Here is a 21,973-nt window from a genome sequence, read left to right as displayed (position 1 = left end):
TATATCCTCTAGTTATAAATCTTCTGTTCAACTAGACTTCGGATGGTTCTCCAGGTTGATTGTTCTATAATTTAATTGTGATTTTAATGTTTTCATGGAAGGAAGCAGGCAGTGTTTATTTACTCTGCCATCTTGGATCCTTGAAGGATCTTTTTAAGTAGCAGTTCCAAAAAGTGTGCTTTTGAAGGAAAATGCTTGGACATTTAAATTTTCATTCACATGTTTTGTTTTGTTTTATTTTATTTTCTTGAATGACAAAATAAATGAATTTATAGTCAGGGCATATATAGCATCTAACAGACTTAGGAAACATACATGGCGTATAAGACTCAGTCAGTTATAGTGCACACAAATTAGAACCACAGAATCAGTCTTTGAGAAATGACAGAAACCCTGGCAGTTTAAGGGGTGAACATTAATTTGTGCATACTGGGTGTCAGTTCTGTGCTGTGCATGCTGGCTATGGAATCCCATGACATGATTACATACATTTAATGGGTTGGTGGTATTAGCCTTGTTTTGCAGACTGAGAAGCTTGAGCTCGGAGAGGGTAAATAACTTACTCAAGTCCAATATCACAGTCTTGAACTTTATCCTGTATTCACTATGGCCTCCAGAAATCCTTTCCATTTACAGATGTGACAACACGTGCCTTTACTTTGTTGATCCTTTATCCTCCCATTCCAGGGGCAGCCACTAATTCTGGGCCAGATAAAGCAGGGGGATTGGCATTCTTGATTTTATATAACTTGATTAATGAATCTAGATGAGTGCCTTGATTTTTCCTGCCCGAATCTGCTCATTTTGAGCTCCTTTGACTTTATTCATTCATCAGCCTTTACTTCTTTTTCTCCTTTTTGAGGAGATATTTGCCTTTGCTCATCTCCACTTTTGAGATTAGGAATGTATTTGAAGAGGACTTCATATTTTCTTTAAAAAAAATTAAGGGTGGAAAATTCATTGAGTATTTTCCATCATCTCTCCAATGACGTGCTGGTGGGAAAAGGAGGTACAGGGTTGGGAGTGAGGAGACATGGTTCTCATCTTGAATCTGTCACTGACCAGTGAGAGGACTTTGAGTCAACCCCTTCCTTCCCTCTCGGAACCTCAATGTGTTCATCTGTAAAGAGTGATGGCACTATGAGGTGACTCCTAAGATTTTAAAATTCTGCATGTTTGATGGTGTCAAAACCATCAACTTCTGCTGAGCCGTGTGGTCCTGCAGCTGTTTCTCTGATACTTTTCAATCTTTAGATTTAATCTATTCAACAATGTATAATTTTTTAAAGGGAAGCTTTTATAGACACTTCTGAAATATAAGAGTGGTGGGGGGGATAAATGGATGTTAAAAAATAGAAAACAACCAATTAAATAGTATATAGTATGTAATTCTCCTTGGAAACTTACCACAAAATTGAGGAGCACTTTAACAACTGGTAATTTAAATTGCATTTGAACTCTGCTAATGGTTTGTTTGCATGGGAACTTCAATCATTTCACAGCGGTTCTTTAGCAAAGCTGCTTGTTCTCTTTATGGAAAAGAAGGGAAAAAGAAATTATTGAAAGAGAAGTTGACTATGGAAAAGGGAGGCCACTTTCATTTGTGCATGGAGGGAAGCTGGCAAGTATGTGAGAAATTGCCCAAGGGCCAAGGTGGAGAGCTTTGTCTTTCTGCCAAGTTTAGAAATCTGGGAAGTCAGACATCCCTTGCTGCCAGACATCCCTTGCTGTTGTAGAAGCCGCTCTGATTTGTATCTCCCCCGTAAGGAGATGCTTCAGTTTCCTGGGCCTTGAGGGTGGGGGTTGTCTTTTGTTCTGTATGATTGCACTTCCCACAGGTCTAATGCCGGCCTCCTAATACTCCATTCTTCAGCAAGTTTGAAATTAGGCTCTTTCTCTCATTTCAGTGGAATGGCTTTGAGGATTCTAATGTCCTTGAAGACCACTAGCTCTCAGGAAACTCATTGCTTGGCTGGACTTACTCTGATTATGCTCCATTTTTCTAACTTAATTTCTTTCTGCTGTCGGCCTGCACTGTGAGAGCTTTGAAGCACGAGTTCAGAGGTCTGGGTGTGAAAGTCCTGGTTTTGCTCCAAAGCCAGTTGTGTGACCAAGGGCAATTCCCTCTGCCCAACGAGTCTTTCTGTCCTCCTCTATCAAAATGGTGGTAACTGGGTCTAGTGGAACTAGCCCTGGTCTGGAGCCCTGGACTGCCTGCTACTTGTGGTGGGCTCCTGGAGTGGCCACCTCCCTATTCTGGCCCCCGCTTCTCCTCCAGTCTGTTGGAAGTGTTGAGGTAGGGTCATTTGTAAGGTCCCTCCCAAGTTTGATCTTATATGGGTATTTGAAGACTGAATAAGAAAATAATACACGAAACAACTGTATGATTGATTCAATAATGTTAGAAATGACAACAAAGAAAATGAGAGTAGTAGTTTTTTTGATATGTAGATTTCTCCTGCATATATAAGACACATTTTATAACAGCCCACTGCTTTGGCATCTGTGTACGTTGGAATATATATTGCATCATCCTTAGCAAGATAGTAATAGCTCTTAATGAAGTGAATCCTGTAATGAGGACTTACTGGGAAGTGTCAAGCTTGTCCAGCTCTGCAGCTGCTCACTGGCTCTAACTTTTCAGGCAAGGAAAACTGAGGTTTAGAGGGGTCCTATAGTTAGAAATTTGTCTCCAAGATCATAGTTGTCTCTTTTTTTGCTGTCATTCAGATTTTGCTGTTAACTTTTTTCTTGCCTAAAATGCGAGTATCTAACTAATTGATCTATCTCTTTCACCTCTGATATTACCATGAAGCTGTTTTTCCAGTGAGTTGAGGGTGAACACTGAGGTATACAGTTATCCTGTTTAACCATCATTCCAAGACAGATTAGTGGAATAAAAGTGCCAGAAGCTGACAGGGGGCCATACTGGGAATTATGCCAGGCTTGAAACCCACAAATCTAGTGGCTTTCCTTTATATCTCAGCGAGTTCATAAACCTGGGAATTTTGAAAGCTGGTAAGGTCCTAGAGATTCATAAGCAATCCCTTTCATCCATTTTCCATAGGTGGGATCATTGAGACTCAGAAACAGAATCGAAGACAGAATCCAGTCACGTGGTTCTCAGTCTAGAACTCTCTTTCATTGTTCTGGGCACTCATCGGAGGGAAGATATTTTTCTTCAGTTGGTGAGTTCTACACAGAAAAGACTTTTCCATTTTATAGTCAATGTTCACATTTTAATGAGTTTTAAAAAATCAGTGATTTCCATTGAAACATGGGAACTAATAACTAGGATGGACTAAGAACTAGAGAAGAACTGAAATGTTCTTTCTTTTTTCCTTGAGTTTATTTCATTGGCAGTGGATGAAATATAATAATGTTAATAAAATGTGTGGCAAAGAAAAGGTAGGACTCAGCTCTTGGAAGGTGGCATGAAGAGAAATTGGAAGAAAATATGGAGTAATGATGACTTCCGATTGCCAGTAATTGTATTGCTTTCTTCTTTCTCCTTTGGCATGGAGGAAAATGTTTTTGAAATTGAAAGACTGAAATGAAAATGTCAATGAACAGTGTTATGGGCATTTGCGGGGATAGAAAGTAATATTATTGAGTGGCTTTTGTTTACCTCTGGGTAGGGTGCTTCTTCTGCAATCTCCTTTTATTTTCACAACAACCCTTTGAGGTAGAAGAGGTTAACTTTGCTTAGGCAAAGGGTGTGAACCTGTGTCTTAAAAGGCCTGCTAGAGCTCCACTGGGATCTGAGTTTGAACCCTGTTACACACTCAGAAAGGGGATTGGTGACCAGGTAAAGTAAGCTTTCCCTTGTGTTTGGGAATTCCTTTGTGTTTCAAGGATAGAACAGAAAGAACAACGTGTTCTAGACAAGAGGGGTGGTAAAAAGCATTAATGGTGTGGATCCCTTATGCAATGGGGAGACTTGAGGAAAACAGCTGGAGAATCCTGGGAAAGGCTTCTATTTAGAATTCTAGTTCTGTGGTCTCCATTCCCAGGGCCAGTCCATACATGCCCCATGCACTGGCTTTATACTGAATAAATAACATGCCTTGCCATGTTTGTGATGTAGTTTTTCAAAATGAAGCAGGTGCTGTTGTGATTGCTCAAATCTAACTTCAATTAAAAGTGTGACTGAGTTTATAGCTATATTTTGTCGCCTCTTCTTTTCTTAATCAATGTATCTTAAAAGAACAACTGACTTTCTGTGTGCCTATGGATCTGCATAAGATAAAGGGCTGGGATTAAATTGTGATGAATATGAAGGCTTGCACTTGTATTAAAAAAAAAAAATCTAGTGTGTAATGACAGAAGGGAGAGAGTTCCTTAGCAGGAGTGAGCTGAAAGAGATGCAGAAGATTTTGTTGTCTGTAAGCTAATTGTGAGCCCACAGTGGCTTTTGCCTTCTAAAACACTGATGCAGCCTTAGGCTGAATTAAATAGAGTATATTCTCTAGAACAAAGTGGGTGGGGGGTCCTGCTGGAAACCAGAAAGTCCTGAAGTAAGGCGGGCTTCAGGCCCGTTTGAGTAGGGCTTGGCTGTACCTCTGCTGTGCTCCTTGCTCTGTCCTCTTCTGTGTGTTGGCTTCATCCTCAGGATGTTTCACCTCATGCTCATGAGATGGATGCTTGCTGGAACCTGGGCCATTGGGGGAAAGACAGCCCATTTACCACATCCCCACAGACTTAGGTAACTACGTACTCCTGCATCAGTCACTGAGGCCGTGAGGAGGGCATGTGTGAACCAGGGCTCTCTGGATTTTGAAACAATCCCACCGAAACCTCATGGCAGCCTTACAGTGGAGAGGTGGTGGTCCCTCCAAAGAATATCTAGGTGCCGTTAGGAAGCAGGGAGAGAACTAAAGCTGTGTGATTGACCAGGAACCTTTTAACACTCCTGCCAGAGCACCCTAGAGTGTCAGATTTTAGTCCTCGCCTCATCCTCTGAAAGGGACTTTAACCAATTGGATTCTCCGTATGAGGATGCTAAGAAGGCCGGAAATGATGTCCCACCAGGGACTGTTACAGGAATGAGACTCCAGAGGAGACGGGATCCATGGCACACGTGATTATGGCCTTTAAGACTAGAAAAGCCGGTCAGAAGAGGGACAGCGTCTCTTGTTCATGAGTGTTTCCCCAGAGTATAGTTGGATCTCTGGCACGTGATAAGTGCACAATGCATTTTCATGTATAAAAAGAAAAATCCAAAGTGAGTGTACCCTGAGGGTGTCCCATTAGGCACTGGCCAATTCTTTGTTGGAGCTTTTTAGGAATTCTAGCACAGAATGGAGCTGGACTGCCTGGTTTTATGAGAGTGAAACAAATGACTGGACAGAAAGAGGCTTTTGGGACCAATATGGCTTAAGAAGTTTGTGAGTTCATAAAAAGGCAGCGGGTTGGGATATCAGAAGATCTGCCAATTATTAGATGTGCAACCCTGGAAAAATAAGATCCCTCTGCCTTCATTTCCCTGATCTGAGAAATAGGAATGAGAATTCCTATTGCCCTGCCTATCTCTCATGTTTGTTTAGAGCAAATAGGCTGATAGGTGCCAACTTGTTTTGCAAACTGTAAAGTGTGGTCCATGTATGATAGGTTATTACAGTTGTTTCATTCTTTAAAGACTCATCTTGAATATACAGAAAAATAAGATGAACTAATGTGCAGTCCCCGCCCAGCACTGTGCTTGGTGCATAGTGTATACTCAGTGTATGTCCTTCCTCCTAACTCTGCACCCCCATTATCCCCAGGATTGGACGGGCAGTAATTTGTTCTCAGTCTTGGAAAGGAGCTAGATCTGGAATCTTGCTTAATGATGGAGGTTGAAATTGACATGAAATAGTATATTATTACTACTTTCCATATTTGTTTTTGCTTTAGGCAGCAGGAGGTGTAGGGAGGTAGGTAGAAGACTGTGTCAGTGCTTGAGAAATCCCCTAGAAGCTACAGTCTAGCCATTTGGCTCTTGCTTTGTTTGATTAGATAATCACACCTTCTGCTCCAGGAGTGACTGGCCCAGTGGGAGTCAGGAAGGAAATTATTTCCCGCTGTTGATACTAGTGTGCAATTGTTGATGATAGCCAAGGACTTTCAGTTTTAATATTTCCTCTTTGGTCCTCAGAAGAATCAGGTATTAGTCTCTGCCGGAAGCAAAGTATTGGTTTCTTCCTTTTAACTTTCAGAGGTGAATGTCTTGATTCCCAACAATTGCTTGGTTAGGTGGTTTCTGGGCATGTGTGACTATCTGCTTAGTCAGCTTTTGTAGCTTCTATGTTATTACTTCAAAAATTACAAAAGGACTCGCTGGGTCTGAGTAGGGACTCATCCAGCCTCCTGAGGCTCTGTAGCTTTTCTCTAACCCGAGGATGTCTTATAGGAAGTGTTTGCTGTCCATGAAAATAAAAGGAAGAGCTATCTCTGTCTCTTTATTGCTACCTGCCTCCTAATTCCACAGTCTTCTGTTTTCTGACCTGAGCACAGTAGAGATACCTCTTCCTTGGGGAGGGCCCTAGGAGGTCAGAGGAATTCTCAGGTTTCCCCTCATTGGGTTACTGTGCAGTAGAAGAGGTCTGATGCTGAGTGGATGGAGAGCCTCGTGAGGCCTTTGCAGATTGCTGCCAAGTATATACCTCTGGTTCACAGAGAGTGTGCTTGTTCTCTGACCTGATCCCAGCATTTGTCTGGAAGTCAGTGAACTGCACGATCTTTAGGACACCATGGTGAATTAGGCACAGTCCCTGATTTTGAGAAGCTTATAATCTCATTGGAAAGAAAAGACATACACATGTGAATGAAATATACCTTAGAAAAGTATTGTTTACAACATACATTCATTAATCTCCAGATATGTTTCAGGCCTCACATTAGGTGCTTGGGAAATCAAGGTAAGTAATTTATAGCTTCAGATCTCATGGGGCTTAGATGATAGGTTGCGAGAGTAGAAAGAATTGGGAACATTGGGAAAGGTTTCCAGGAAGAGGGGATCTGATCTCAGAAGTGCTCAGTGAGCCATGGAGCTGTAGGACACAAGCCCAGGAAGTTGGCAGGGTGGGCCTGTGGCCATAGCTTGGTTCACTAGGACTGAACAAGTTCTAAGAGTAGATATAGCTGATAGCAGAATACAGCTGGGCAGGTAAGGAGTCTCTCACCTTGCACGTATGGTTCAGTCTCTAGTTCATTCTCATCAGTGCGCTGTAGCTGCAAGTGTCATGTTGATTTTAAACTGCACTGACATTTCCATGGTCTTCTGTGTGGTCAGAGCATGCTTGGGTGTATGTCACCAAACTAGAAAGCATCTGTGCCTTCTTGGGTACAGGGGTTCCTTTTGAGAGTTTCTGATACCAAATTTCTTAGAGTCTACTCCCCAGGCCTCATGAAAAGTGGTGGGGTTGATGAGGGTCATGAAAACAATCTCAAACTTGGATGCTATCTTCATTATCTATTGCTGCGTAACAAATTACCTCAAATTTAGCACATTCAAACAAGAAACACTTATGACCTCACAGTTGCTGTGAGTCAGGAAGCGAGGCACCTTAGACGGGTGCCTCAAGGTCTCTCCTGAGGTTGCAGTCTGGGTGTCTGCTGGCTCTGCAATCTCCTTTGAAGGCTCAGTGCAGGGTTATCCATACTAAGCTCACTCACATGATTGTGGGCAGGATTCAGTTACTCACCGGTTGTTGGACTTAGGACCTGAGTTCCTTGCTGACTATTGACTGGAGGCCACCCTCAGTTCCTTGCCATGTGGGCCTCTCCATAGAGCAGCTCACAATGTGGCAACTGGCTCTCCTCAGAGCAAGTGAGCAAGAGAGAGTCTGCCAGGTCAAGCCGCAGCCTTTTGTTACCTAATCCTGGAAGTGACAAACACCGTTCCCTCTGACTCATTCTATTTGCTGCAAGTCACTAAATCCAGCCCACACTCATGGACAGGGATTGCACAAGGGCATGGATATAAGGGAGTTCCAGGAGGCCAGCTTAGGGGCTGCCTAGGTGACGTGGCCTGTGCTAAGGAGGGAGTAGGAATTCCAGGCAGCCACTGAATAAACTCTCAGCACACCTTTTTTGGATCGATTTTACTTGAAGACGTCTTAGGATGAAACTCCATTTCAAATCTTAGCATAAACATTGATATATCATAGAGTACAAAATTGGCCTGGTTTTTCAGAGGAAAAACACAAGTTTTCAATTAACGCTATGCTCTCATACCTCTACATTTTTACCCTCTTTAGCAGTTAGAGCTGCTTTGATGGAAATGTTTGAATGTTCTTGCTTGAGCTCTTTACTGTACAGGTGAGACACCAAGACCTGGAGAAGGGGCAGACTCTTCCGGGGTCGTGGAGCCTGCCGTAGGAGGAACCCTCTACGGCTCCTTTGACTCTGTCCCCGTGCTTCTTTTCCACCTCTCCACACAGTCTCTGCTTCATAATCAGTCCATACAACTTTCGGCTATGTTTTCTCTGCTTTTTGCAACCTCTATCCTGTCCCAGAAACAGACTGGGGAAAATAGGTCAAAATTTGGAGGCTTGAGCCTTCATGTCGTCCCTTTCATTAAATTCCAGGGTCTACATCTCCTGATGGGTCTTGGCTGTGTCCTGAAAAGTTGCATAAATCAGTATTACTTGGCTCAGACAGTGTGTCTCTGCAGTTATGAATAACATTTGTATTAAGAACAGTGAGCCAATACACAACATTACTATGTGACTGACAGGATCAGACATAAAGCCTCAGCCAATACCTTCTGTCTGGCAGAAAGTTCTTTTCCAGAACATCCGTCTCTTCCCCCCACCAAAACAGTCTTTTTATAAAACCCAGCTTGGCAGTACATTTTGTAGAAGATGACAGGTTCCCTTAGAGTCCACCTTAACATTCCTAAAAAAATCAATGGAAATAGGAGACTTAAAATTATGGTCAAGCTCATTAGTAGGTCTATTGCCAAAATAAGGAAAGCCAGCTTTGGTCATTGAAACGGTCACTGGCCAGAATGTTAATACTCTTCCTCGTTCCATGGCCTCTTTCAACTCTCACTTTTTTTTTTTTTATAGTTTAAGTACTTTCAAAGTATTTTTTATCAATTATTTGATTTTTATTGATAGTCCATGGTAGGGAATAGTTTTAAGTGGATGAAGGCAACAAGGTAAAGCAAAATTTGGAGTAGGTGACAATCATGATTTAACTACATAATCTCACTTAAGTCACTTAATCGTTTTCTAAACTGGTTTCCATACTTGAAAAAAATGGGGCAAAGAACATCTACCTCACAGTTTCTTTTGTGCTCACAAAGCTGCATAACATATATAAAGTACCTACTGAGTGTAGAACTTAGTAGGCAGTTGGTGCCCATTAAATGTTAAGTTCCCAATCTCCTTTATAGTCTGTACCTGCTAGAAACTACCCTCAGTTCTTTCCTTTGTCAGACCGTTACCTGAAAGCCCTTGTACTGTCCTTTTGGCTTGGACCAAACCTGCAGCATTTGCATATGCCACCCCGGATTTCATGTTTTCCTGAAGAACTCAAAGCCTTAACATTTACTTTTGTTCAGTGGCTCCTAAGACATGAGTACAGACATCATAATATACTCATGTTTTCTGGTATTTGGAAATATAGTAGTTCTATGAAAAAAATATTCACATACTATATTTTATGAGGAAGGCCTCTTGGGCTTCGCTACTTGAAAAGTTAAGTGTTGGTTTTCATGACAAGGTTGTCTTGTCCAGAGAATGAGCTCCACTCAGCTGCCATCAGCCACCTCTCCTTTGTAAATGGAAGCTTCTCTCGGACCTGCCCAGCACTGACCCTCTTTGGTTCCTTTTTGGACTTCGTTAGGATGACATCACCTCAACCTGCTTCAATGATGACTGGCTTGAGTTATATCAGTTATTAAAAATGATCTAATATTTTCCTTTTAAATCTAGGGCCCTGGCTCATTCTATGATTAAGCTAGTGATTTATTTATAATATGGTACGAGACGGCTGTAGCCATTCTATGATGTAATCTAAGGATGACATGAAAACAAAATAGGCTTTTACATAATGAAAGTGTTCCTGTAATACAGTTTATAGCAAAATTCTTTTTCCACTGAGAATGGAGATATATTCTTGACTTTCCCTCTACTCCTTTTTTATCTTCTTTTCCTATTTATGAGTCTTAAGGCATTTAAGTCAATTTGAAAAAAATCAGCATTTAAAACACCACAAAGACTGGTTGACTTTTCTAATTTTGTCTTATCATCTTCTTCAATGCCAGGGGGCACTGAAGAAGCCATAGCCTCCGTTATGGCTACCGCTCTGCCCAATAGCTCAGAGCATCCTCAGAGCACACAACAGTCCTCACTGTTCCTTTGCTAATGCTGTTCCTTCTACTGGGGATGCTTTCCTGATCCTGAAGTGTTTTCTGCTAAAGGTAGAGCACACTGATTCCTAAAGACAGCAAGCTTCTTCAAGCCAGCTCCAATACCCTCTTCCTCCAAGCCTTCTTTGAAGCTTCTCCCCTACTTAGAAACCCTGTATCTCTCTTTCTTATACAACTTAATGCAAGAGCAAGCTGCCCGCCCTCATGCCAAGGAGTAGTCACGGAACACCAGAGTTAGAAAAGTGACTTAGGGCAATGGGGAAGGGGACCTTTGTAATTGAGGTTCTGCTCCTAAGACTGAGACATGAGGAGGCCGTGGCCCATCTTTGAGATTCAATTTTCTTCATCTGAAGAATGAGTGGCTTGGATTTCATTTCATGTGGCCATGTAGTGTACTGGTAGTGGCTCCTTGAGATGCTGTGTTGCGAAGGATTCTGAAGCTGTATCCTGACTGAGTAGGAGAGTCCATGATCATTTTCCAATACCTGTAATGGCCGTGGGAGGAGAAGTGTGGTGGAGGCATAGGCGAGGTCCCTTGGCTATTTTTGGGTTAGATATTTAGAGACATCCTTTTGTTTTACTTTCTTGGATGCTTTGATTTGCTGACTTTAAGTGTCTTGCCTAAGGTCACACAGCAGGTAGTGGCTAGAATCCAGTTCTCAGGCATAGAGATGGTTAAAAACTACATGTTCTAACCTCACATTTATCCATGCAGGCTGGCTGAGGGAGTTGAAAAGCTGGGGTAAACAGGGCTAGAGGGGCCATGGTTTATTGGAGGCACAGGCTCCCAAAATTCTGTATATTTTTGAGATAGAGTGGGGTCAGGAGATGGCCTTTCACCTCTTTGTCTTTTTTGCTTACAAAGAGTTACAATGTTTGCGTTGTTCTAATTTATGTCAAAGATGGCATTTTAAAGGTCAAGGTCACAAAGTTAGTTGACTCAGCCAGGGTTTTATCGGGTCAGGGCTCACAGAGTTAACAAATGAATCCTGTGGATCCTCTGTGCTCCTCCCTCAACCCCAGACAAAATGCTTAGCTCTCAACTGAATGCTAAATTGCTTGAGCACTGTGTCAGTCAGATGCAAAAGAAAAAAAGAAAAGAAAAGAAAAAGAAAGCCCTGGAACAGTGAAAGAGAGAGAGGAGAGGTAGGAAGAGGGCAGTTTAGGATGGCTGATGACACTGGAACCCAGAGCCTTTGAGTAGTGAATGAAGAAACTGGAAGTGGTTAGAGTGGAGAAGAGAGAAAGGAGGGAACACAGTGGGACTCTGGCATGGAAGGAGACACAAACTTGGCCTTTGCAGGTATTTAGGTAGAGGCTGATGCTAAAGGGTCCTTTATAGAGGGAATAAGAAGTTGGACTGGTTGTCCTGTAAGGTCCTCCCTGTCTGGAGAGTGGAATTTTCTGGAGGCATGTTTTGTGTGTATTCAAATAATTCCCATTTTAAAATGAAGGCTTTGTGGGTGAAAGTGATTCTTCCTTTCTCCATGGTCTTGGCACATATAACTGCTGACTTATCTTGGGCAATGTTTTGTCCCATTTAGCATTATTGATGAAGGAAAGGAGGCTAACTGAGGATGTCTTAGTATTTTTTGTACTGAAAGTATTTTTGAGGATGATTTCTATTCTTTTTATGAAGATAGTTCCAGAGAATTCTGTTCTGTTGAAGATAGTTCCAAAGAATTCTGTTCTGTTGGTCTCCCTCAGTCCCTCCCTCACCATCCTGTTGTCAACAACTTGCTTTTTCTGTACCTCAGAGTGTGTTATGTATATCTTCATGTTACTGTGCTCTGCTAGATAAGCAGATTTTTTGTACTTCCTCCTCCACTAGATTGTAGAAGCTTCTTAAAAGCATGAATTCCCTAGGAGGACCCTTGGTGCCTAGTGTAGTGGTTTGCAAATAATAATGATGACTCCTTCACAGCTGTTTATTGAACACCTACTGTGTACCAGACACTGTACCAGATGATGGGAATAGAATGGTGAACAAAATCAAACAAACCTTCTATTTGATGGAGACAAATAATACACAAACTAATGAGTAAATATAATATATAATATTTAGGTTATGATTTATTTTCAGAAGAAAAATACAGCAGGTTACGGGCACAGAAGGTAGGGAGAACACTGATTAAAATTTATTGGTCTGAGAAGGTCTTACTGATGAGTACACTTGAGCAGGGACCTGAATGAAGTGAGTCAATGAACCTGAGATAAGAGTGGGGAGAATGTTTTAGGCTGAACGGAAGCTATTGCAAAGGCCAAGAGACAGAAGCGTGCTGGGTACATTCCAGAAAAGTGAGGATACCAGTGTGGCTCGAATGGAGTGACCAAGGTGAAGAGTGTAGGAGAAGAAGTCACCCATGCTCATAAAAATAGTTGCAACAACAAATATTTGTGAGGCACACATTGAAGATCCTCAGGGAAAAAAAAAGCCTTTGTGATTGAAAGAATCGACAGCAATCTAACGAAAGGATGACATAAAGTACTTCTGGTTTTCAGCTTGAAGACACAGGGGCAGGGAATGGGGAGCTGGGATAATAGTGTTGGACAGCGCAGAACAGGTCCAGTGTCGGAGGGTAGTGGCTTCCCTCCTGTCTGTCACCCTCTGTGGCTGGCGAGCTCTCCGAGTCAACGCTCGGATTTTCTGCTCCTGCAATAGGCACACCTGCAGGGCGGAGGGGGCCCTGCGTGCAGATGGGCAATTGCACGCCTAATCACCCATTCAGGCACCCACTTATTTGTTTTCCACATGCAAATGTGGGTTTTTTTGCAGATGAATTTAATATATTTGTTGCTTCCCCATTTTATTTAAAACAAAACAAACGACCAACCATGTTAGTTGAGGGCAACAAATAGAAACGTGAGTATTTGCTATTCCTGCTGATGACACGGCTGAAAGGGATCCTAGGCAAATCAGTCTTTTCTGTGCTCAATTTATTTTTACTTTATGTGAGCCCTTCTTAATACCATTATTGGTTTAAAAAAATGGTTTTCAAAGGTGATGGGGTATTATTTTCCCTAAATCATTTTCTCAATATTTCAGGCTCCGTATTTTTACTGCGTGGTTTCCACTTTGACATTTTTAGTTTCCGAATTTCTGGCCCATTTGAAAAAAAGGGAGGGCCATCATGGAATCTCCAAACGTCATTGGCAGGTGGTGCTTATAACTTTTTTAGCCTGGAAATAAACAAACAAACAAACACAAATTAGAAGTATTTGCTCCTATTAATGTGCTGGTGTTGTTTGTTGTGCAAGATCATGCAAAAAGTCACTTCCATTTACCTGGGAGCCTGTAGGTAAACACCAATACAAGATAGAGAGCTCTGGTGAGTGTTTGCTTTGATTTCTAATGAAATTTCAGAGCTCTAGAACAGGAGGTCAGAATTGGTAGATACCTTGGCATTTACTTGATCCCAAACACTTCGTTTTATAGCTAGGGAAAATGAGGCCCAGAGAGGTAAAATGACTTGTTTAAGACCTCAAAGAGTAGGAGGTAGAGATTGGACTTGAGCTTCTGGGACCCAGGCGGATGGCTGCCTGTGTGACCTGGAGTGATGAAGAGGCTGCTGGAATGCACAGAAGAGCTTGTCTCAAGGTGAGGTCTGTGTGTACATGGCTTCTATGTGTCTCATTTTTCTCTCAGAAACTAATTTAAAAATCTTTTCGGTGCCAAATCTTAAGCAGAGAAACAGTGATGGGGACTGTAGGGAGGGATTGCTTGCAGCTTGCCTTCTAATGTGGTGGACTGGAAAGCGTGTGTGCGTATGCGTGTGCGTGTGTGTGTGTGTGTGTGTGTGTGTGTGTATGTGAAGTGGAGATGAACACACTTAGAGGCAGAGGGCAGACCACTTGGCAGTAGGAACTTCATAATTAGGCACAGAATGTCTGAGTCAGAAAGAAGTCTAAAACTTACTGAGTTGGACTGCTTTATTATGTAGAAAAAGAAACTGACGTCCAGAGTGGTGGAGAGCCGAGCCCCAAATCATTCAACTTGAATTGAATGGTTAGAGTATTAGATCAGCAACATCTTTTGAAAGCCACTTTTATTTGGACATCACTATCAAGTCGTATGGACTGTTTAGCGGGTAGGTGAGGTGAGGTGAAGGGTTTGCCTTCTTTAGAGTTCCTTCCTTAGACCTGGTTTTGGCAGGAGGTGCCTGGCAAGGCTGTGAGAGCACAGGCTTCTCTGTTCTTGTCGAGATGACAGACACATACTCAGACATCAGATGAATACTTAGTTAATCCACTGCCCCAATGGCTAGCATACAAATGATCCTCTGAAAAAGTTAGGTTTGGAGATCAAGGCCAGTTAAGTAACGTTTTTTGGATCTTTTATATGTTCTTAAATGTAGAGCCCCCTTTCACTTCTAAGTATAAAACCTTAAGATGCTGGATGATGAGGTGTGTATGCAAAGTCCAAGGTGATATTTTTGGAGATAGCCTGAGGACAGGCAAGTCCATATGTATGAAAAGGGCACACTTGTGTCAGGAACGTATTGGGAGAGGGTTACCGTTCTGTGTAGTGGCCGCAAGAATAGCAAATGGTCCTGGGACAGCCTTGGTTCTGAAGGCCTCTAGGAGCAGAAAGAGGGAGAGAGGAAAGGAGTATTGATACAGCATCACTTCAGTACAGACACCTGCTGTGTCTGCTGCCTGGGCGGGGGGCCTCTCGCAGCTGTTTGTCCTGAAGTACATGCTGTTCGTTTCTCCTACTGATACCGCATGGCGTGATGTAAGTGCTTCCCACAGTGTGCTGGGCATTCCCAGACACCGATGGCAGCCTCCGTGTTCCTGTCAGATGCAGCGTGTGAGGGGTTTAAGTGTCTCCATACTTGTTCTCCATGGTTTTTTCTTTTCCTTTTCTACCATCCTCACCCACCTCCCCCCTTGAGAAAACAAAATCATCATGACGGTCTGAAGGTTCATTTATGTTGATTTGTTGGCATTTTGTAACTAATTTGTTTCCTGGTCATGTATGTAATTACTTTACTTTATGTGAGGCCACATTATGATATACGTGAGTTCTCTTTGGCTCTGTGATTTCTTTTCCCTTTTACTTAAAAAAGTGCTATCCTTTCCTCCTTAGACCTCCAGCTTTCTTGTCTATACAGTCTATTTTTGAAGAATGTTTAGGGAGTTTTTGGCTTTGTTAGAATTACTACTACAGAAGCAATTCAGATGACAGAATCTCACATTTAACTTGCTTTTCTAGAAACAATTTGTTTTTCCTTGAACTTCAAGGAGTAGCAGTGGGGATCAGGGCATTCTGAAAAATAAGAAAAACATGCCAAATGAGTTGCTGATTTCCAGCTATGCACATGGAAGAAAGGTTTTATTTCAGTGACCTCTGCTCACTGGAAAACTCTGGGCTGGTGGATTTCATGATCCCAAGACTGCGAGTGCTCTCCAGTTACAATGGGTGATGAGGGAAAATCGCAGGGTAAGGGTGCTCTCGGATTGGTCTGAGGGGTGTTACAGAGACGTGCTGCCCTTTGGCATTAAGACACGCCTCTTCTTCCAGTTGGGTAATGTTAAGGAATGGGTCCACCAAATCCCCAAATACGTGGAGCATATAAAGAATGTAGAGCTTTTCGAGAGTCAGCCTTTCCGTGGCTTAAGTTTTAGCATGGCTGATGGCCAAACTCAGGGATTCCTACTGGATTTGTTCAGCACATTTCTTACTTAGAGACACAGGCCTGCTTTTTTATGTTCCCTGACCCACCAAGCTCCCAACCCCATTTTGGGGGTGTCTCTATTCAATTCTTCTGGCATTCCAGACTATATGGTATTATTAAAAATAACACACTAAGTAAGAGGGCAGGCGAGCCCGAACCTAGCTCTGCCACAGCCACCTGTGGAACTATTCACAGACATTTGCATTTATTCAGCAAATATTTAAATGAGCCCTTTTTACATATTAAGTCCCAGAGATACGAAAATATGTAAGACACGGTTCTTCTCTTCCCCGCTTAGAGTCAGGTTTAGGGAGCTCACTTCCCAAATAGAATAAGAAGTGGCTTCTTTCTTGGCCTCCTTTTTACATATGGAAGAACCAGAAGTGGGCTAGATGAGGTTCATATGCAATCAGTTGTACAAAATTCGTTAAACATCCAGTAATCACTTATCCAACTGAAAACTAGAGAACATTTCCCTTTTCCCCCCAGTTTATAGGGGATGGTGTTGAAGATGAATGAGGCAATATCCACAAAATGCTTTAATAAGCAAGTTGGAGAAAGACATGATATAAGTTTGAGACATTATTATTAACGGAAAAATGAAAACAAGGGCTGATGTTTTCAGAGTGAACAGATGGTTCCTTTGTTTCGAATTTGAGTATAAAGGAGAGAGAAAAAGAGACACTTGCCATATTATTTAGGCCCTGAATGTGAGTGACTTTAAAATGCCAAAATAATCTGGTTAGGAAAGTCCCATGGATTCAAAATAGCTCCTACACCGATCAAACTATAATTAATGTAACAAAAAATGACAGTAAGAAAAATCCTAATAAGAAATGCCACACTGACAATTGACACAACCTAACAAAAACCCCCCAAAACTTAATTTTTCCTGTCTTTAGGAGTTATACCACACAGTGGAACAAATTAGTGGGAACTGATTTAAAACTGCATTTCTTTCAAAAGTCATTCCCGCCCCCCAAGTTATTTCAGTTTTCCATGACTCATAAAGGAAATCTTCAGGATTCACAAGAAATTGGCAATCCTCTCCCACCTTTGTTGTTGGATACTGATAGAAAAATGGTGTGAGTTGGGACAGTTTAATTAGGGAGCAAACCTCAAAACCCCTGGGTGGTGGTGCAGAGGGCTGGACCAGGCAAGGACCTTGGAGACGCTTGGGAAAAAAAGAATTGTGAACTTGTTTCTACCTCTCTCTTCCTTTACTTCTTAATTTTTTAGGATCTGTCTCTGCAATACATGGTTAACGAATGTATCCTTTTGGCACAATCCTTACCCTCCTAGTGCCTATTACTCTTGAGTCAACCAAAAATGTGGGCTGTGACAATGAGTTATAACCCACCAAGCTGGGAGTGTTGAGTCGAACATGCTTAACTCTTTAGTTCAGGTTCCATCTCACCTGCGGTGTGACTGGGAGGGTGACCTCAGTCTCTGGGCTTTGGTTTCCCCACTGTAGAAAAAGGAGGTTAACCAGAATGTTCATTCCGACACTCATCTGAGTTCAGGTCTACGTCTTTTTATAGACAGCTGTAGGAAGGCTGGGAATGGCTTTTCATTTGTTAGTGTTTGAGTACAAACATGCCTCCTCGAGACAACTATAACATGTCCACATCGCAGGAATGGGAACCTCTTAACCATTCCTTCTCTGAGCTTCTTGCTGAAATTGTTCCTCCTTGCCCTGGTAGCCTCGGATGGCAGTGTGGCATAGCTGGGGGTGGCCAGCTCATTCAGAGCCCCAGAGGAGCAGGGTGAGCTCGGGGAGAGGTACCTCTAGGAGTTCGGAGTTCTGGGCTCCAGCCCTACTTCTGCTCTGAACCACATGGGACCTTCTCAAAGGTTTCTCCAGATCTGATTCAATGGTTGGTCCTTGAGTCATCAAAACCATGAGAAGACATTCTACCCTGCCCTCATGGACCAGTCTTTGCTCAGAATATTCCGAGGGGCCCTCTCATGGCGCTTTGCATGTCCCTGTTAGACACCTCATTTCCTCTACCTTGTATTCAAGTGAGAAGTCTAATTATTAGTTGTAGAGGTGCCCCTTTCCATGTCATTCCTGGTAACCCACCCCCTTCTCTTAAAGCTGCAGGTGTGCATTACCTCTTATGTCTGTCTTCCGCCCTGGACTGTGCACTCAGCTGTGTCCTGCTCATTTCTGAAACCTCAGCCTGTTCGTCACTCCTTGATACATAGTCCATTTTCAATGAATGTCAGTTGAATGAATGCATGGTGGATGGATGATTCTGTATTTCCTCACCAGGTTGTGAGTTCCTTGAGGGCACTCACCGTGTCTAATAAGTTTCTTTCTTTCACTGAGTGTCCAGCCCAATGCTTTGAATGGGCTGTTTGTTGTGGAGATGGATCCAGAACAAGGAAGGCGTATTTAGATATAAATTGTTTAGCTTGGTTGAATTCCTTATCTTTGGAACACCCAGCTAGATGGAAGCCAGAGCACTTGTGGTCTCCGATCTAGCACCATGGGGGTGGTTGGATAATTGCTCCTCCTGAACTCCTCACTGTCTGTCCCACTGACCTCCTTAGTTGGCGCTGCTAGTGACTGTCTCTCATCCTTGGTCTGCTGCTAGTGTCAATTTTTTTCCTTTCCTTTGAGCTGATCATTCAGGCCTTGAATTAGAGTAAATTGTTTGCATAATTCTGCCTCATTTGATTTTAAACAGTTTATGGGCAGGGCTGATGTTTTCTCATAATTGTGTTCTACATGGGTTCTGGCACAGAGCCGTCCACAGAGAAAGTGTTCAGTAAATATCTGTGAACTTGAATTTCATTCCACCTCATTAACTATCCTGCTGCCTTTCACCTCTTCTTCAGAGCCAGCTTGTGTAATAATGCCACCCATACAATGAAGGCTGCAAAGTACACTTAATAATCAAATAACAAGGCATGTTTCCTTCTCTAACCTCCATATTTTTTAGTAGATCAAAATAACTTTGTTTTGGGGAGTGCCTGCTTTTGAAAAAATCAAATAATGGTATCATGCGACCCTTACTGTTCTTTGTTGTCCATGAAATCTTAATATGTGAGGAAAACAAAGAGATTTCTGTTTCTTGACTGTAATCGTTGAAATACACTTTCAAATTTTTCCATTTCTTTTTTTTTTTTGGCTGCTACTATAAAATAGGTGTGACATGATAGGAAGGTTTCTATTAGGATCCCTTGGATAATCTTAATTGTTTTGTCATCTTGAGCAAGTTTCTTTGCCCCTCGTTATTTCATTATCTCTGAAATGAGATTGTGGAACAAGATGATCTCCACAATTCTTTTTTTTTTTTTTTTTTTTTTTGACATTAAGTCCATGGTACCTGAGGGCTTTGGGAACAGGCAGATATTTCTAGGCATCTACTTCATTTTTCTGCCCTTTGAGTGGGAATGATGACCAATAAATCTCTGCAATCATCAGCCTCAGTAACTTTCAGGCAGCTCTAGGAAGCAGGCACACTGCAATTCATTGCACCAATTTGTTTGTGATTAATATCCTCTGCCCCTTTGCATTTCCCGAGCTCAGGTTTTGATATTTCATCATAGGGAATTCTTTGCCTCTTGTACTGAGTATCTTGCTCCATTAAGTGACTTAGCAATTTATTGACATCTAAAGCTTTTCCTTCATTTTTTACTGCCTCAGATAAGAGATTCCGGGGTCAGTCTCAGTCTCCCGTGCCAGAGATTAGTGAACCAAGGCCTGGAGAGGGGACTCTGGCTGTCTCAAGTCACCCAGATGAACTACAACGGGGACTATATTCAGCCTATATTTAAAGGCCCGATAGGAAAGACTGTGACCTTCAGAAATCGGAGAGGCATATCACTGTGAAGTGTAGAGACTTGGGTGTGACTAAGCTCCAATCACTTGAGCAGAAAGAACCTCACTTGACCCATCTGTGAAATGGGGTAATGACCTCTTTTCTGCATGAAAGCAGAAGTCTGGAGAAGACTCTCCAGAGGCAGAAGACCTCTGGAGAGTTCTTCCTACCCAGGGATCTATGATTTTGTGAGCAACTAAAACCCACATCGAAGGTATTAGTTGCCAGGTACTTTGTTGGGTTGAAAAGGTTGAGGCTATTTTTAGAGCCTTTAAATTGTTTGTAGGCTAGTTGGTAAGAGAGAAATATCTTTGAAAGACCAAGGAATCGTTTTATATATTATATAAGGAAGGATAAAAACTCTTATATACCGGGGGGGTGCCAAAAAATGTACACATTTTAAGTGATGTTATTTATGCATTACTTTTTGACATTGAATTGAATTACGGTAGGGATGTGTAGTATGACGTTCGCTCAAAAGATGGCGTTAATCAAATGAATGCGAGCGTCATCCATTGTATTAGGTTGGTGCAAAAGTAATTGCGGTTTTGCAATTTTTTAACCTTTTAAACCCAATTACTTTTGCACCAACCTAATATTACAATTTTAATACAGTTTTTCCTTTCTTAAAATGTGTATACATTTTTTTGGCACCTTCTGTATATAAAGTACTTTAAAATTTATTAATCTATTTTTATAGACTGGTGAAATTGGTTTGTCAATTTTTTGTTGTGGAAACTGAACCAGGGAGAGAAATGAGATGATGTTATCGATATCAGTCTAAGGACACTATAAAATAGCAGATGGCTAAAGCCTTTTCTAGAACACAGGGACTGCAAAGGAGTTTAGAATCTTCTAGTCCACTGGTGTGCAAACTTGGCCACCTATCAAAATCCCAGAGGTGTTTTTGAAAAATGCCCTGTCCCTCAACTGCTCACCTGAATCACAATTTCTGTGTGTGGGGCCAGAGCTTCAGTCTTATTTTAAAGCTTCTGGGAGAACCACTGATCTAGTCTGTATCTTTGATATGTGTCTCTGATGGAATCTTGGTTAACATCTTAGTTCGTGGGCTGTATTTCTGGGCTGTCATCTCCCAGACCCTAATTGAAAACTATCCGACAACTAAGAATTTCACCCAAACAACATGAATGCACTGGAAACTACTGAAAAGTCTTATAACTACTGTGGGGACATAAAATAAATGTTGTGTAAAGGAAGAGAAGGAGTTAACATTTTTTACTTTGGAACGAGCTTTCTCTTTATGCTTCTAAGAATGTATTTCATTGCTTTAATTGTTCAAGGCCTTTTTAAAGTATGTGCAATAAAATACCATTTAAGCTAACTGACCTTTATATTTTAATGCTTTTTGGAAGGGAACAATACCTAGTATTCAGCTGCAGTATAATTTTTAAATATATATATATATATATATATATATATATATATATATATATATATATATATTATTATTTTTTTTTTTCTTTTCCCTTTTTCCCCAGTCAGCAGAGCCTGTTTTGGAATCAGACGGCTGAGAGTTTTGCTGCCTTCCCAGATATTTTACCTGTTTCTGTGTAAACATCAAGTTCCATTGGGTTGATGGTTCTTGACCTCATAATGTCTAACCTTCATATCGTTTTTAACCCCCTCTCCAAACTTATCCAGGAAGGAAACTTCAAGGCCTGATTCATTGATTTACTAATTATTCCTTCTGCTGGAAGTTAATGTGTGTAGTGGAAGGCAACACATGTGACTTAATCCATATCTTGGTAAAAAGTCTATTCCCTGTCTCCCCATTCATTTGATGATAGTTAACCTCAGACGCTATTGAAGACAGAGTTTTAAAAATTGATGTTTGTTGCTAGCTATAACCTTGTTAGATATAGTTCATCTTTCAACTCTAAACTTGTTCTTTCTACAAGGAAGTAGTACTCGGATTGCAAATGTGGTGAACTGGAATTTCAGAGGCTTGAATTGACCTACAAATCTTGTAATTGTAGCCCTGGTTAGAGATCCATTATGGCCTTGGACTTCTTAGGTGTTGTTTGTAGAATATTTTTCCATGTTAAGAAATTAAAATATACAAAATTTGTTGTGTAGTTACGAAA

General features: G+C 41.6%; 1 protein-coding gene across 5 annotated transcripts in view; it reads left to right on the top strand.

Moving 5' to 3' along the window:
• Positions 1 to 21,973, top strand: part of LPP (LIM domain containing preferred translocation partner in lipoma) — a 656,883-nt gene that overhangs the window by 66,246 nt on the left and 568,664 nt on the right. For 4 of the 5 annotated variants that reach the window (XM_033123175.1, XM_033123185.1, XM_033123210.1 and 1 more), the window contains one exon: positions 3,068 to 3,188. The exons of the other annotated variant lie outside the window; for it this stretch is intronic. The gene's annotated coding sequence lies outside the window, so the exon portion shown is untranslated. The remainder of the gene's footprint in view (positions 1 to 3,067; positions 3,189 to 21,973) is intronic. 5 annotated transcript variants of the gene reach the window in all.

This window comes from Rhinolophus ferrumequinum, chromosome 2 (genome assembly GCF_004115265.2).
Source record: "Rhinolophus ferrumequinum isolate MPI-CBG mRhiFer1 chromosome 2, mRhiFer1_v1.p, whole genome shotgun sequence".
Classification (NCBI taxonomy): Eukaryota; Metazoa; Chordata; class Mammalia; order Chiroptera; family Rhinolophidae; genus Rhinolophus; species Rhinolophus ferrumequinum.
Note: the sequence above shows the minus strand (reverse complement) of the source record. Positions and strands in the feature narration are given on the sequence as shown.